The sequence below is a fragment of the Agelaius tricolor genome, unplaced genomic scaffold, assembly GCF_023055355.1.
Source record: "Agelaius tricolor isolate 1412-34295 unplaced genomic scaffold, bAgeTri1.0.p SCAF_12, whole genome shotgun sequence".
NCBI classification, from domain to species: Eukaryota; Metazoa; Chordata; class Aves; order Passeriformes; family Icteridae; genus Agelaius; species Agelaius tricolor.
This window is the reverse complement of record NW_027269272.1, coordinates 14,598,259-14,613,993: the sequence shown is the minus strand read 5'-3', so window position 1 is coordinate 14,613,993 and position 15,735 is coordinate 14,598,259. Positions and strand designations below refer to the sequence as shown.

Sequence of the window (15,735 nt, the reverse complement as noted above, 5' to 3'; positions counted from 1 at the left end):
GCTAGCGCGGCTCTGCAGCCGGACACGGGGGATGCTCCCGGCTCTGCCGACCCTCGGGAGGAAGGAGCCTGCGAACCCAACCCGCTCCTGGCGTTCGGGGCACGGCTGCTCGCCCTGGGCCTGGGGATGCTGCTGGGATGGGGATGGGGCGGGGAGGTGTGAGGGGACGGGGGTGCAAGGGGGACTCACAGCCAGGAGGGCACCGTCAGCCTTTGGGAATCCTCACTCTGCGCCTCCTGCCTGGCGGGGCCCGACCCTGTCATCTGCACCCCGGGAGAAGCCACTGAAATGCGGAATTTGAGGTTAATCCGCAGTGAAATGGTGCGGGTCAGAGGCTGGGCCCGAGTGTCCCCTGCACTGCAGCGGAGTTCAAGCTCGCTGACAGCGCTGGGGGCTCTGCCTCCAGCGCAGCCCGCAGGGACAGCCCTGAGCCACCTCCAGGCTGGCTGCAGCCCGGCTCTGGGGCAGCCCGGGTCCTGGAGCAGCCCGGCTCTGGGGCAGCCCGGATCTGGGGCAGCCCGAATCTGGGGCAGCCCGGGTCCTGGAGCAGGCCGGCTCTGGGGCAGCCCGGCTCTGGAGCAGGCCGGCTGTGGAGCGGCCCGGCTCTGGGGCAGCCCGAATCTGGAGCTGCCCGGGTCCTGGAGCATCAGCTCTCCAGCGAGCCTGAGCTGCTGCGGCTGTGCCCAGAGCTGCTCCATTTAGGGGTAGCCCTGTATCATGGGGGCAGTGGAGGCACACCCTGCTCCGCAGTAGGATGGGGCTGCTCCAGCCTGCTCAGCCCCTGAGCCGCACATCCTCCCTCCTCCCCCTCACCCGCTGTTTGTCCCTGCCGCAGGCGCGGTCAGACACGGGATGCGCACGGAGGGATGCCGAGAAGGTGAAACGTTTGTTCCTTTCCTGAAGCACAGCTATCCAAGCAGGTAAGGAGCAGTCACTTTTAGTGATGACCCACTGCTTTTGGTCATTGTGTCACGCGACAAAATAATCAGGGAGTAGAGCAACAAAATACAAGCACAAGTCCTTCTGTTGAACAGCCCCTTTAGCAGAACATTCTGATTCACTGCTACTGTGAAAACAGAAAGAGGCAGTGATTTTATTCCTGCTTTCTTCCATGCAGCTCTGGGACAGAGTTCATCTCTGCTCTGGTTTGTGGGATACTTTCTTTGTTTCATCTTAATTTACATAAGGAAGATGAACGGAGAAAAAACAATGGAGGGGAAAGGGCTTCAAGCAAAGAAATAACATATCACACAACATGAAAATGCCATCCAACCTGTGACATTGACTACTTGCAAGAATAAGAGCTCTTGTGCATGTAATCCATAACCTAGAGTTTGTACCAGGGCCTCATCCTCTTCAGTCCTGCAAATTTGATACATCTTGCCTATTGCAGCAGGACTATTTCCATACCAGAAGATCTACTCACATGAGCACAGGACATTGGATGCTCTGTTTATCCACAGCCTAGAAACATGAAGATCCAAAGTTTCTTCCACTGCCAGGGGCATGTGAAAGCTTTGAGCACATGCTACAGAGATAAGTAGAGACATATGCTTTATGCCAGGCCAAGATGTTTTTATAAAGAGTTTCTGGCTTTGTCTGGTAAAATATTTTATAACTTTTCTGCCAGCAGCCAAAAGGCAGTCAAATATTTAAAAGCAGTAATAAAAGTTCCTATGTGAGTCAGAGTCCTACAAAAATCCTGCTAGTGAATTTCCCCATGGTAGCCTGCAGGACTAGCAAGAAAAAAATCCCACAGAACTTTGCTGGTATGAAGTATTTTTTAACAAGCTCTTGGAAGTGGCATGGAATGTCCTTGCAAAGGCCCTGAAACCAGATCCCAGGCTATGTGAAGCCTAAAAATCAATTCTGGTATTTTTTTCTTAAATTACTATAGCCTCAAATCTGATTTTACTCCTAGGAAATCACAGAGAGGCCAGCTTCATTGTGACCTTTAAGTGGCATCTCACTTGTGGATAGAAGAATATGCACAAGTGTGTATTCCTTTAACCTGGAATCCAGCATACTGGGATGCCCATGCCACAGATGGAGCAAGATATTGCCCTGCCATGTGCATGGCCTGGGCTCAGATCTCTGCTCTCCCTTCCTGCCGAGCTCTGCTCTTATAGCTCTAATGAAGTGCCTCTTCTTTCCCTTTCAAAGTCCTCAGGTGATCTCCTCCTGCTTGGAAACTGCAATGAGACCCTGGGCTTTTTTGGAAAAGAATCTCATTAAGATCCAAGGCCACAAAAGCTTCTCTGCTAATTCTTCCTGCTGCTAAAGCCCTGTCAGTAACCATTGTGCTCAGGCTTGGCTCTGCTGTGGGCAGCAGTGCTGGGGGCGGGGGCAGGCACAGGTACATCACAGGTGTGTCACAGGTGTGTCACTGGTGTGTCACTGGTGTGTCACAGCAGCTGACTCTGACCCCAGTTCATGGGCTGGCAGATGCAGACATTCATGTTCTTCATCTCTCAGTTGGCAGATGACACCAAGAGAGGGGAGTGGTGCTGCTGGCACCTGCCTGCAGGATGTGTGCAGGGGCTACTTGGTCACTGATTTTGTTTTACAAACTGCTTCCACACTGCAGTTCAGGTCTGGTTTGGATGCTCTTCCCTGGAGCATCTGGGAGCTGATCCGGGAGTCCTGCTTGGCCTGAATTCCTCTTATTGCCCTTGGACCTTGCCCCCTTTTGTTTTTTGCCTCTTCCAGCCAAAAATCTCCCAAGAGCTAACTATGTTTCTGTGGTTATTCCTGTGCTTCTGACACTAAAATGGGAAGAAGAGTGTCATTTCCCCACAACAGAACACCAGGAAATGTTTCACTTCAGCTTGATGCTAAAAAGTGAGGCAATTGGTGGGACAGATGAGTCTTTCTTGGAGCTGTTTTGCAGGTCCCCCACAGACATGTTATGCCAAGTGTGACAGCATCAGCACAGCAGACCTCAGCAGAGAGGCTTTGAGCTAAGCAGAACTGGGCTCACACAGAGGTGGGATGTCACCATGCCTGCCAGGCTGCTCAGTCTGTCAGCACAGATCCTCTCCTGGATGTCCCAGTTCCCTGTCCTGTGCTCTGGCCCTGACCCCTCCTTCTCTTGTACAGGAAAGCCTCTACAACCTGCCTGGTCCCCCTTCCCCAGTTCCACTGCTGATTAGTGTGATCTTCAGAACAACCTACGTGCAGGATGAAGGCAGCTGCTCTCTAATTATGTGTGAGGGCAGCACTTCTCCCTGGGAATGGAACATGGGTTTTCTGAGCCTACGGGGAGGGCCTGTGAGCCACAGCATGGTGGTACAGCTGAGCTGCTCTCCAGAGGAGTTGGGGGAAAGCTGGGGGTTTATCACCCAGGGCAGGAGGCAGCCTCTCCTTCCTCCTGGCCTTGTCTTGGGCAGAGAGCCCAGCTCCCATAGCCTGCCTGGTGAGCAGCCTTCTTCCCAAGGTGCCTGACCTCCCAAAATGTGCCCTCCAAAATAGCAAGCTGCTTTGAGCACATGGCAGAGAGAAGGGACAGTGAAGAAGTGTCTGGTTACCCACCTCAGCCCCTCCTTCCCCTCCTCTCTGGGGAGGGAGGTCTGCCCTCCTGGGTGTCAGGAGAGATTCTTTCAGGGAGAGTTTAGCAGTGCAGATTTATGACAAGCATCTTACAACTCATTGCAGATTTGGGTAACACTTGGGGAAAATGCTGTCACCAGCTGCATGCTTCTCTCCTTGGAAACCCCAGTGTTTCTCTGTGCTCAGCTTGCTGCCCCAGTTCAGCACTGGCAGTGGCTGGGGGAGTAGCTGTGTGTGCAGAGCCAGCCGTTCCTGGCAGCAGGGGCGTGCCTGCACTCAGCCTGGCTCAGGGTGGCTCCCTCAAGGATGGCTGCCTGGTCCCAGGCACCACAGCCCTTTAGGGACAGCGTGGGTTTGCTGCTCATGGGCATCACAGTCAGCAGAGCAGAATAGGAAAGCACAGCCCTTCCACCCTCAGATCATCACAGGATCTATTGAGCAATTCGGGGTGGTTATCTCACAATGATAGTGTAGCCCTGGGCTGTCTCTGAGGTCCTTGCTGGTGCAATGGCTGCTGTTGCATCAGAACCAGCAGTCAGAGCAATGGGGTCATGCTTCCCGGAGGAGGCAAGTGCTGATCCAAGCTGTAAAGATTGCATCTGTCTGTTTGCATTTGCATTTTCAGCTGCAGGATGAATGCCAGGGTCCTGGGGGGGGGGCAGAGGGGATTTAGGTTAAGCAGGACTTCCAGATCAGCTCCAAGTTTGTCACCTTCTGCTAAAAATCTGCAATGGACACTGGTGGCCCCTGCAGTTGCTTCTGGATTCACATGTATTTCTCCTGGTGAATCATTAAAGCAGGGGCAGCATGAGGCAAAGCTGGGAATTTAGGCAAGGAAAATAACTGTTTGTCAGATGCCTTGGGAGAAGCTGAAGTGATCATAAACAGTGGAGCAACTTGGAAGTGTGCAGCACTGAGACACAGCAGGCATCCCACATGCCAGATCTCACTCTCTTATCCTCAACATCCAACCTGGAACCACCAGCAGGAGCAGCTGGTGGCACGGATGGCTGCACAGTTGTGTTGGTCACCTCTTGCTGATGGGATGTAGAGATGCTGGTGTTTCTTGTGTAGTGGGCAATTCATGTTCCACAGCAGCCTGCAGGGTTGTGGTGATTCATGGGGAACAGGAAAACCTAGCTTTATCTTCAGGGAGAAAACTGCTGAACTTCAGGTTTCAGAGCCTTTGGTTTGGTTGAATTACAGGTTCAAATCCTGAGGTTCAAACAAGGTCTTTCTCCCTCTGAGACAAATGGAGTGTCATGCAGTAAATCACCAGTGACTCTCTTTGTTAGCTGCTGTGTTACTTTGAAAACGGCATCATGACATATTTCAGCTTTCTGCAAAATAAATAACTGCACCATTTATCAAAAAGGTTTGCTTTCAGAAAGGTTGCCACTCTTTTAAGGCATCAGAGATTCCTGGGAATGAAGGAGATAAGAGGAACACAAGATGCCTCTTTTCTTTTCTTACTCTATTTTATTTGACATTTCACTTTTTTTTGCTTATTTGAAAAAGCCCTGATGAGGAGTGATCCTTGGCTGTGGCATGTCTCAGCAGACTTGGTGGAGTGTGACAGTGAGGGCCATGTACTGCCTGACTGGCCCCTGAGGTGATGGGGAGCAAAGGCACCCCTGCTGCCTGCAGCTCCCTGCAGCTCCCCTGCTGCCTGCAGCTCCCTGCAGCTCCCCTGCTGCCTGCCATTACCCTCACACAGGAGGAGGACTGAGATTGCTCTCCTCCCCATGGCAGCAAACATCACCCATCAAACCCACCTCCAGGTCTCTTGCAGTGGAAGACACAGCTCCTGGAACACCAGCAGAATCACCTCATCAGGACTGATGGGCAGTGACAAGCAGCATATTCTGCCTCCTCAGCTGAGATGGCACATCCAGAGCATGGATGCTTGCTGGAGCACGAGGTTCATGCTCCTTTCTCACAGACCACCCCTGCAAGGCAGCATGCTCAGCTCTGCTGTGTGCAGTGGTTGTGCAACACAGGTGTGCTGCCCCAACAAGGCACCTGTCAAATGCAAACACTGTCACAGGTGAATTCCTCCTCAAAACTTCTACAGAGAGAGCTGTGTGAAAAAAAAAAAAAAATCCAGCAAGTCAGAGAAACACTTCTGAAACTTTGAATTTATCTTCTTTTAAAGCAATCTCCAGTTTTCAACGATACCCACACACTCATTCTTTGTCTAGGACAGGATATAATACACCGGATGAAATGTCAAAAAGCAGCCCCTGTATTCAGCATGCTCTACAGTAATTTGTTTTATAGTGTTAGCAACAGTATCTTGTTTTGTGCTTGACATAGCAAACATTACCAGTGTCCAGCCAGCACCTCACTAACTTTTTAAAACAGAAGTATATTGCAATCAGCTTTCTGTACCATCTATGGGATGCCCTCAGTGCTTTCCAAATGCCTGGGAGTCCTAAGTACCAGGCAGGAATTGGCATCCTCTGTTTACACGTGGGAAAACAGAACTAAAAGAGTTTATGTCTCCTGTTTCCAAACACAGTCACTAGCTTTGGGTCTCTGTCTTCTTGGTGCCAAACTGTGAGAGCTTTTAATTTCTGGCATGTGTGCAGAACAAAGAGCAACTGTTCGCTGGTTTAACTGGTTTGACTTGTACACAGCTCCGTTGAAAAGGTACCTTAATGTAAAGTCTGTGTAGTGCACTGAAGAAGCAGATGTTCCCTCCATCCCCATTGCATCCATCAGGTCTGGATTTTACAAGTGCCCCAGTCGAGGCCAACAGTGTTTGCAGTGTCCAGTGCTGCTGAGAGCTAGGCCAGGTGTTAGATCAAATGTCTGGAGCTGTGTGTAACATTTTTTCAGATGTGCTTCTCAGTGATTTTTTTCCAGACAGATGCGGGAAGTCTGTGGTAGAGCTGGGAACAGAGCCTGTTCCTGTGCTGTGAGAGGCTGTGCCCCTGACAAGACACAGGCACGGCCCTACAAAGTAAATGTTGTGATTTCATGGCTGGAGTTGAATGGCACCCAGCAGTTGCACCAGGGGAATATTTCCCCCTAGTCTTCAGATTCACAGGCATTCACTATGCAGCTAAAGCCTCAGAAAACTCTGAAATCCAACAGAGGTAGTGTGGTGCTTAATTTTGGGACAGTTGTACCAGTGCACCTTTTTACTCATGTCCCTGTGTGCAGCTGTTACAGGATAACCTTAAGGGACAATAACCAGGCAGGAAGGCTCAGAGAGCTGGTGAGATAGAGAGGAAAAGGACCATGGGGCTGAGTTCAATACTGGCTTGCACAGAAAGTATTTTAGCCCAGGAGGTGTCTGTTGACTCTAACAGATGTAGCTAAAGCTGCTACCTGTGCTGGATGGTGGAGTGAGGACTGGGCTTATGGAAGGATGACAGAAGCTGTGGCTCTGCTTGCTTGGTTGAGCTGTCTGGAAGAACCCCACACAATTCTTTCCTTTTTAACCATTAGTTGAGCTTATCTGTGACAGGAGAGCCTGTCCTGTTGTGTGTGTGAGCATGGTGTCCTCTGCTGGAGCCAGCTGCATGGCAAACCAAGGGCACTGCTGGCCCTGCCAAGCCTGGCAGTGCCTCACTGGCCCATCCACAGCTGGGCCAGGCTTGCAAGGGGTGGGCACCCCGTGGGGGTGTGGGCTGCATGGCAGCTCCCTGCTGTCTGTTCTTCAGTGTTTGCAAGAGCACAAATCCACAGATTTTTCTGCCCACCTGCTTCCACGAGTTCACATTGAAAGCCTACTTTCTCAAGGAGTTGTCTTTTATTTATTTAAGATGTGCTGTTCCCATAGGTTGCACCTGTTCTTAAGGATAGTACCCATGGATAAAGGCAGAGAAGGCACAAAGCCAGCATTTGACAGCAGAATGGTCTTCAAGCACTGACATGACTAGGGCAGGTGAGCTTTCTAAAACGACCAGTTGAAACCATATCCCCCAACAACCCCTCTGCCAGTATAGGTCAGGAATGGTGGCTTTTCTTGAGTAAAATTTCAGTCAGGCTAATTTTTCTTTCTGTTTCTGTTTCAGCAAATGCTAAATATTAAGCTGTGATTACGGAAAAAGTAGTAAGAGGAACTTCAGACTGAAAAGCAGGACTTATACTTTTAACTTAGATGGGGAACTGGGAAATTTTTTCAGCAAAGCTGCTTCCATGAAAAAAGAACAACATTCTGGCTGAAAGCATTTCAGCCATCTGCCATAAGAAGGTAAAAACCCCTCAGACCCTTCCCACTGAAAAATTCAGGATTTTCTGTAGTAAAAAACTGAATCTTTCAACGGTAGTTGAAGTATCCCTTTTTTTTTTTTTTTTTTGGTATGTATATTAGCATCACTAAAACATGTAAAAGAAAGGAGTTTGGGGAAAACTTCAGCTGATACAGGGCAGGGAACAATTGTGGGCTGGCAAGAACCTGGAATCAATGACCTAATCAGCCATTTCCCTCTCTAATTGCTATGATTCTATAGCTTAAAGAATTACACAACGTGTATTTTAGTTGGAACAAGATACTATTATTGAGTAAAGTGCATAATAATTGTGTTTCAGAAGGTGAAATAAACGTCTATCACCAGGCACTTCAATCCATCATTGTACTTTGCTAAATTACCAAAATTGCACTACATTCAATACTAAAATTGCTTGTAATAAAGTGCTTGCTGGACTGACACTCACAAAAAGATGTCTAGTACCCACATTTGTTTTCCTAATTGACAATTTTAGGCTTCAATCTAGGGAGGGAGGAGCGCCCTCAGTCCTTGCAGTTTATAGGAACGGAGGGCATGCAGCTCCTGCAGAGGCTGAGTCTGTTAGGATGGAAGGCTCCTGCCTGCATGAAGTACCTCTGACTTCCTACAGCTTTTAAGTCTTTGGTTAGGTCACTGTATGAATCCATTTCACCTACATTTATAAAAACATTAGGCTTTGATACAAACCTTTCTCATAATGCTATACCGCTTGATTATCTTGCTCTGCAATTTCTTCCCTGCCTATTCATTAATTAGTGCCACATTTTGCAGACTTGACCAAGAATACACAGCATAGAGATACATCCCTTGTCTGGGATCTCTGATAATGACACTTTGGGAGATGTCCACAACTCTTGTTGTTTCTTTTTCCTGCAGTCTCTCCACCCTGCAGGATTCTAGTTGGCAAAATGCAAAACTTTTCATTTCAGAAGTCAGAACACTTTGTTTCAGCTCCTGGATATGACATTTAGATCAGGCCCACCTAGAAGAGCATTACTATTTTTGTTTTAGATAGTAGTCCAAAGATGTTAATTAACTGATGCTGAGCTAAATTCAGTTGGTCTTTTAGACTTTGGCTTATGTATGTGGTCACATGGGAAAACACATAGAATTCTTCTACTCAGGCTAAGCAACATCCTTTTGCAAAGGTGTATAACTACTTTTTCATGAGACTGAGTGAACAGCTGAAGAAATCTTGCTTTCTGAAGCCCAGAATCCTCTTATTTCTCTCAGGAATTTTCCCAGCCTATCTCAGAATGGATCTTTAAGAAATTTAATTGTAACATGTTAGAATTTTTCTTTGGAAGAGAAACACATATTCCATCCAGAAGACACTGAATTTAACTCCTTCCTGGATGTTTCCATGTCCTCAGCCAAAGGGATGAAACCCTTCTTCATGGCAGGTGACATAATCTGTCAGGTTTACTGACACTCTAACTGAAATATCAGATGCTCTCATAGGTATTTTTCAGCTTTTTCTTTACATGAAAGGAGATGTGAATGTCTCCTCCATCAGCAGTCACTATATAACATACATACTGTAAGGTCTATTTCAATAAGCTAAGCAAATATGAGGAATTCTGATGGGAAGGAATTAAAGCAGTCTATTTTTTTTCTTCCAAAATAAATATGCGAGTTAATCTGAAAAAGTGGAGAGTGCCAAATATTCATCTGATGTGCTAAAGTGACTCATGGCAAAGGTAGACAGTTTTATAGAGCAATTTCTTTACTTGTGTTGGAAATGGAGAGCTTCCAAGTGGCACTTACGAAACAATTAGCTCTTCAAGGATAATCAGATTTGTATGAAAATGTAAAGATAAGTGATTTAGCTGTGATCTCAGCTGGAAAGTGACTGAGGGTAGTGGGCCACACTCCACAGTAGAAATCTCCTTTCTTTTACTAAATGGCACTTTTGCTGAAATGTGCTGGATTCAAGCAAGAAAGGGCTCCCTTGACTTTCATTGCTAGGATGACACACGACTGATTTGCATCATTAGAGATCTTTGCTGATGGCTGAACTGCTTTGCATATAAATGAGACCTAACCAGAACAGCTGCTCAGCTGGTGGGTGTGAAGGATTTACAGTTCCAGATCAGGTCCCTGCTCACTACCAGTCTCTGAGGGAACTCCACTCCAGACTGATGGAAAACATGAAATGTTTCATACTTGCATCCCTGGAGACTGGGGCAAGTGCAGAGGCTGGCAGTTCAAATGGCCAAAAAGCCTTTCTTGAAGCCTTTTAATATTTTCAGGTGAAAATGCTCATTTTTCAGTCTTGCCCTGGCCTTTGAAATTATCATGCATGGTGGAAGAGCAAAGTGGAGATGGAATAGTCCTGACAGCATGACAAAGATTCATCCTTGCATCTTCAGGTGTTGCCTGTGGCCTCTCCACAGAGCTCTTCTGCTACTTCCACAAGCTGGTCATCTCCAAACTGCCTAAGGTCAGGGCAGGCAGTGCAGAACTGTCTGTAACAGCCCTTGGGTTTTCATCCACTGAGGTGTTTGTCCTACAGCTCCTGTTCACTGGACCTCTGTTGTTGGCCGTGTGTTTCTCCTTAAAATGTGCTCTCTCAGCTCTGCCTTTGCAAATGCACTTTGTGGAGAAAGTGGCAGAAAATGAGATTGTGGCTTCCTGACCTCAGCCTCACCTGAGCTGTGTGGGAAGGCCCCTTAGGAAACCTGTTTCTGTGTTATTTTCAGTCTAGTTTCCAAATCCCCAGAAGCCTGGCAAAGACAAGTAGGCAGTCAAGCCTTGAGTAACATCTGCCTGAACCCTCCCTAAAGATTCTCCTGTCTATGGAGCAAACAACATTGTCAAGGACATCTTTAATGATGTGTCAGAGATAAGAGTAGCTCTCAGCCCCAGGAGATCCAGAGAGCTTGGAGACAGTTTGGATCTTTGGCTAAAACACCTGGGAAAGGATATACCTCTAGAGCAGAGGTGATGGTGACCTCAAATTCAAGGACTAGCAAATACCTGCACCCTGTTTAATGTCAGAGGTATCACTGCCAGTGGTAGGATTCAGAAAAATTATATTTTAGAGGGTTTCTGATACAGCATTTGTAGATTGAGGTGTACAAACCTGTGAAAGTGTTTGGTCTCCTGGTGATGTTCACACATGCACACAAAACATCTTGGTCTTGAAAGGATGCTTTTACCCTGCTTATTCCTCCTGAAGCTGGCAGAACAGGGAATGAGCACTGTGACCTCATGGCTGTGCAATAAATCCTTGAAGATATGAAGGCACCTGGCAACTCTGCAAGGAGTGTTAAGTGTAGAGCTGGTGATGGCAAAATCCTTCAGATGCTGCTTGTTGTGGAGGCAGAACTCAACCTGTTATAAACACATCCTCCTTCCCTGAGTGTGGTTGGATTTATCTCCAGGTTGAGAGAGTGTTGAGATCCCATATGGAAGAGGAAGCTGTTTGGCTTTAAGAGCTTTGTTTACTTATATAAGGCCTAACAAACATGGTTGTTAAGGCCCCCTAGGAGGTCTTTCTTAGGAAGCTGGGAGCTATTGGATTAGGCAAATGAGAGCCAGAGATTTGCCTAATAGCTTGACAGGCCATGAGGGATTAGACACTTGTGGGCTGGTGTAAACTTGTGGGACAGAGATGCTGTGGCATGGGTCTCTTCTTAGCCATGGATAAATGCCTTGTCAATGTGGGTTAATCTTGTTTGCCTTGTCTTCCATAATGCTGCATTGCAGGACACAACCTCTGTCAATTTAATCACTGTTGGAATGGAATTGTAGGCTTTTGTTTCATGTACTCAACTCCTCCCTAATGCAGCACTTTCAGCATCACAGGGGTCAGTGATTAACGACAATTTTCAGCTCACTTTGGTTCAGACTCCTGAAAGAGTTGTTTCTTTGGGTCCAAAGGTTCTGTTGTCAGTGGCTGAATGCAGGTCCATCTGGGGAGACTCCAGTGCTGCCCACTGATTGTGGATCCATCTCTCCACTCCTTTTTCCAACACTGGTCTCCCATGTCTCTCCCTACCAAGATAACAAAGAACCCCTTCCCCTGAGCTGGGACTCTCCCTTGTCATTATGCTGTGCTCAAGTCAGCAGGCCAGCCCTGGAATGGCACTTTGTGGAGCCTGGAAGAGACCCTCAGAGAGCACCCAGCCCTCACTGGGAAATTCTGACACATTTCATTTGATGGGAGGTGAGAGTCAGTGGGGACTGTCCTCATAGGTGAGTGGATGGTTCACAGTGAGACTGAAGTGTCAAGTGTTAAGGAAGACTAAAGAAAGTGGACATGGGATCCACTGCTCCCAGATCCCTTTATCTTGATAGGGTAGAGGTAAAGTGTGCATGGTTTATGGAGCATCATGGCTTTTACAGCTCCTCTCACTTCTGATCCTGACCAACCTAGACAAGAGCAGCTACCTCTGCTGGGCTGGATTTGCTCCCAGGGCACAGGCCGTGTTTGTCTCATTACAGTGTGGAGTCCATCCACTCACACTTTTTAGATGTCTTCACATTTCCTCACTCCCTACCTTCCCTCATCCTCCCAACAATACATCAAGAGCTCAGCAGTGCTAGATCCAACACAGGAGCTGGGCTCCAAACACCTGCAGCTGCTGTGGACACACAGCTCTGAGTTTTGCTTGATGAATGCCTGTCAGATCTAAGGAAGCCAGGAAAATTCATGCAGGCATCCCTGAGTCTGGAGGCAGCCTCCCCCACAGCCCATTAGCATCTGCAAGACACTGGAGGGGCCAGTGCAGGTGGGAGGAAGAGCTCAGGCCAGTCCCCTTTGGTCCACAATGGGCGGCATCTTGCTCAGTTGTGCAAATTGCTTGTGCAGTCTGGGGGGCCATAAACCCAAAGGGCTCCTTTGACAGCCCAGCCCCTCCTCAGCCCTGTGCCCAGGCAGTGGCAGAGCTGCAGGCAGGGGGCACATGGGGACAGGTGTCAGTGATGTACCAGGTGACAGCCCCATGGCATTGACAGGAGACAGGGCTGCCTTGAGTGCATGCAGTACTGCCAGTCACTGGGCTCAACAACTGCAGAGACACTGCTGTGAAAAACTGCCTCAGGTCTTGTCCCTGTCACCTTCACTAGCCCAGCAGAGAACAGATGCAGATGCCAAAAGAGTTGTGAGCACAGACCTTGCAGGCTGGTCCTTTACTGACACATCTCCAAGGCAACACCTTTTCCTGAGGGGATGGAGGGGGCTGCAGGGCAGTGAGAGGGTGTGGGGGTAGCAGCCAGACCCTCGCCAGTGGTACAGAGCATGGCTGGTTGTGTCATCCACAGCTGTCCCAACACATGAAACACTATCCACCTCTGTGTCCTCCTTACCTAACAGGGAGTGGGAAGTCCTAGATAGCCATGTGAGCTCTTAGGAGGGGGTGTGTAATGGGGAATTTCTCCTCTATTCCACAGAGCTCTTGCCACCCTGGCTCTGCTCTTTCCACACCCAGCCCTGGGCAAGACTGAAGCTGTGAACCAAAGGCTGGCCAGCACAGAGCCCAAACCACAATCTCAGAAGAGTCTGTGCCAGTTTATGAATTTTCTGTAGACTGGGACCTGGCAGAAGGAAGCACAGCCTGCCTTCATGGAGGGACACATGTTTGAGACTGAAGCAGTGAGGGGTAAAGCTCACCCTGCACATTCCTGCACTGCTTTGTGCTCCAACTTAGTCATGGCTGGCCCAGGCAAGTGGCTGGGAGAGCAAGGCTGTGCTGGTTGATATCAGCTCTGCTTCAGGCTGAGAGGCTGCATCTGCTTTGGATCTCCCTGGCTGCTGCTGTGCTCTGGCTACAGATTGAGATATGAGCTAGGAGAGCCCAGAGCCTGCCACAGCCTGGCTCAGCACAGCTCTGGAGGCACAGGATGGTCTAATGCACTTTATTACTGCTCTTTATTATCAGGCTCCACTAATTAATTCCACTAATATGCAAAACCCTGCATGACAAGGCAGACCTTGATCTTCTTCCATGCCCTTGCTTCCAAGCCCTGTAAGACTTCCTGCTCTAGCTGAGGAGCTCCACTGGGGACAGGCAGCACAGCTCAGCAGGTGATAAAGGTGCATAATCCTGAAGTGAGCCAACTGAGCCTGGGTGCTTCCTCTCCCGGGGTCTCACTGCTGGTTCTTGCACAGGGAGAACACCTGGGTTTTCATCAGGCCAGGAGCTATCCTGCATTTTGGCCTGGAGCTGGTTTAAATCAGGTTCCCTGGCAGAGGCTCCTGCTTTGCAAGGCAGTCCCAGAAGATTCCTGGGTTGGGACAAAGAGGGCAATTGCTATTTAATGAATGGAGCTGGGCATATCACCTATGATCCTGCAGCCATCATTCCTCAAACACAAAGGTTCTGCCACCCTTCCTTCCTGAGGCACGGGATCCTCAAGGAGCAGAAACTGACCCTGCAGGGAAGAGGAGAAGGAAGGAGAGGGCTCCTGCTGCCCTTGGCACGGTGCAGGCAGCCCAGGGCAACTATCACAACGAGACATTGTTTTTTCATTCTGAGTGCTAAGCTATATAAACAGAATAAAATATCATGCAGAGGACTGCTTACATATTGCCTGTGACTTTTGTATATCTTAATTTAAGAGTTTACAAATTACAGTCCTTCTGCCTAGCCAGCAGCTATTGAGCTCCCAGAAGGAAGTTCTTTGGCCACTTCTGTCTGTACTGTCCAAATGTCTGTAGAAGAAATACCCTGGGAAGAGAACCTGTCACATTGTCCATCACTGCATACAGTGGGCTCTTACCTCTTGCTGTGCCTTTGGAGACCACTTTGTTCTCCTATTCCTTTCCTTTAACTGGCTCTGTCTTTACTCGTTGGAGGCCTTGTACTTAGACAAGATCCAAATTTTGCATAATAAAAGGGCTCCCTAAAAGCTGGCAGTGCATCCTGCTGTTCCCCGTGTCCTGTTGTTGAAGATTAAACACATGTAAAATTAGGAGCTGAATCTCTCTGCATTTGGGGGTCCTTGTCCATAGCTGGAGATGAGAGATTAAGACGTGACCTTTTCCCAGGAAAAGCAATTTAAGAGATCAAGAAATTATAATCCTTAACAAACCTTTCTCCAAAGAATTTTGCTTTAAATGCTTTAAATCCCACTGGCCATGTACTCTTTTGCTCACAGCTTTCTTTGCTTCTCTTGACTGCACACTCCAGTGAAATCCCAGATCCTTTACCAGAAATGCTTTTGAATGCTCCATCCCCACCTACTCTTTTGGATCCCTAAGGGACACAAATAAACAGAAGGGAAGGTTTACTACAAGTAGAAAAGAAGTCAACAATTTCCCTTCACAACAGGAGACTTCACACAGCTCAGCATCTGCAGGCCTTAGTGCTATATTGCCCTGAGTAACTCATGCTCCTGGGCATGGTTTCCAGGCAGAACCAAGTCCCAGTCCATACCAATGCACACTAATATCTTCTTGGCATGCCCTACTCCATCTCTTTAGAACAGGCTCACAATTGCTTGGCTTCATCTTAGGGTGGAAATCACATAAAAAAGCTAGAAAAAGTAATCACATAAAAAAGTAGAAAGTGAGTTTAATTTGTCTCCTGGCCTAGCAGCAGACTCTTTTCGGCAAATGGTCAGAACTTGTGTTTAAAAGCTCATTGCAAAAAACAGTATCCATGGCTGATTGAGGTCTCAGTGTTGGGAAACCTTGAGATCTGTAAGTGGAGAAGGAGCCCCATTAATTCCTGTCTAGACTGGCTTCTGAGCCCAGGTTCCAGAGATGAAAGGACACTTTATTAAGACAGGACATAAATCCACCCTGCCAACAAGTCCGCACTCCTCTGGATTATTTACACCTCTCTCCCTCCCTCTGGTCATTGCCTGTCCCTACGTAATCTACATTAAAGTCCTGACAGGATTAAACCAACATGTCTTACACTTTAAATATCAGGCTCTGTGTGCTTTCCTTTCCACCATGTCACAAAAAAAGACATCATGTTTTTACAGATAGACT

The 15,735-nt window shown here is 48.1% G+C and overlaps 1 long non-coding RNA gene across 1 annotated transcript; it reads left to right on the top strand.

The window, feature by feature from the left end:
• The first annotated feature begins 824 nt into the window (after positions 1–824).
• On the top strand, positions 825–8,220 carry LOC139594688 (uncharacterized). Its single transcript, XR_011680734.1, has 3 exons — positions 825–920; positions 7,340–7,444; positions 7,575–8,220. It is a non-coding gene; the product is annotated as an uncharacterized lncRNA (long non-coding RNA).
• The last annotated feature ends 7,515 nt before the right edge of the window (positions 8,221–15,735 follow it).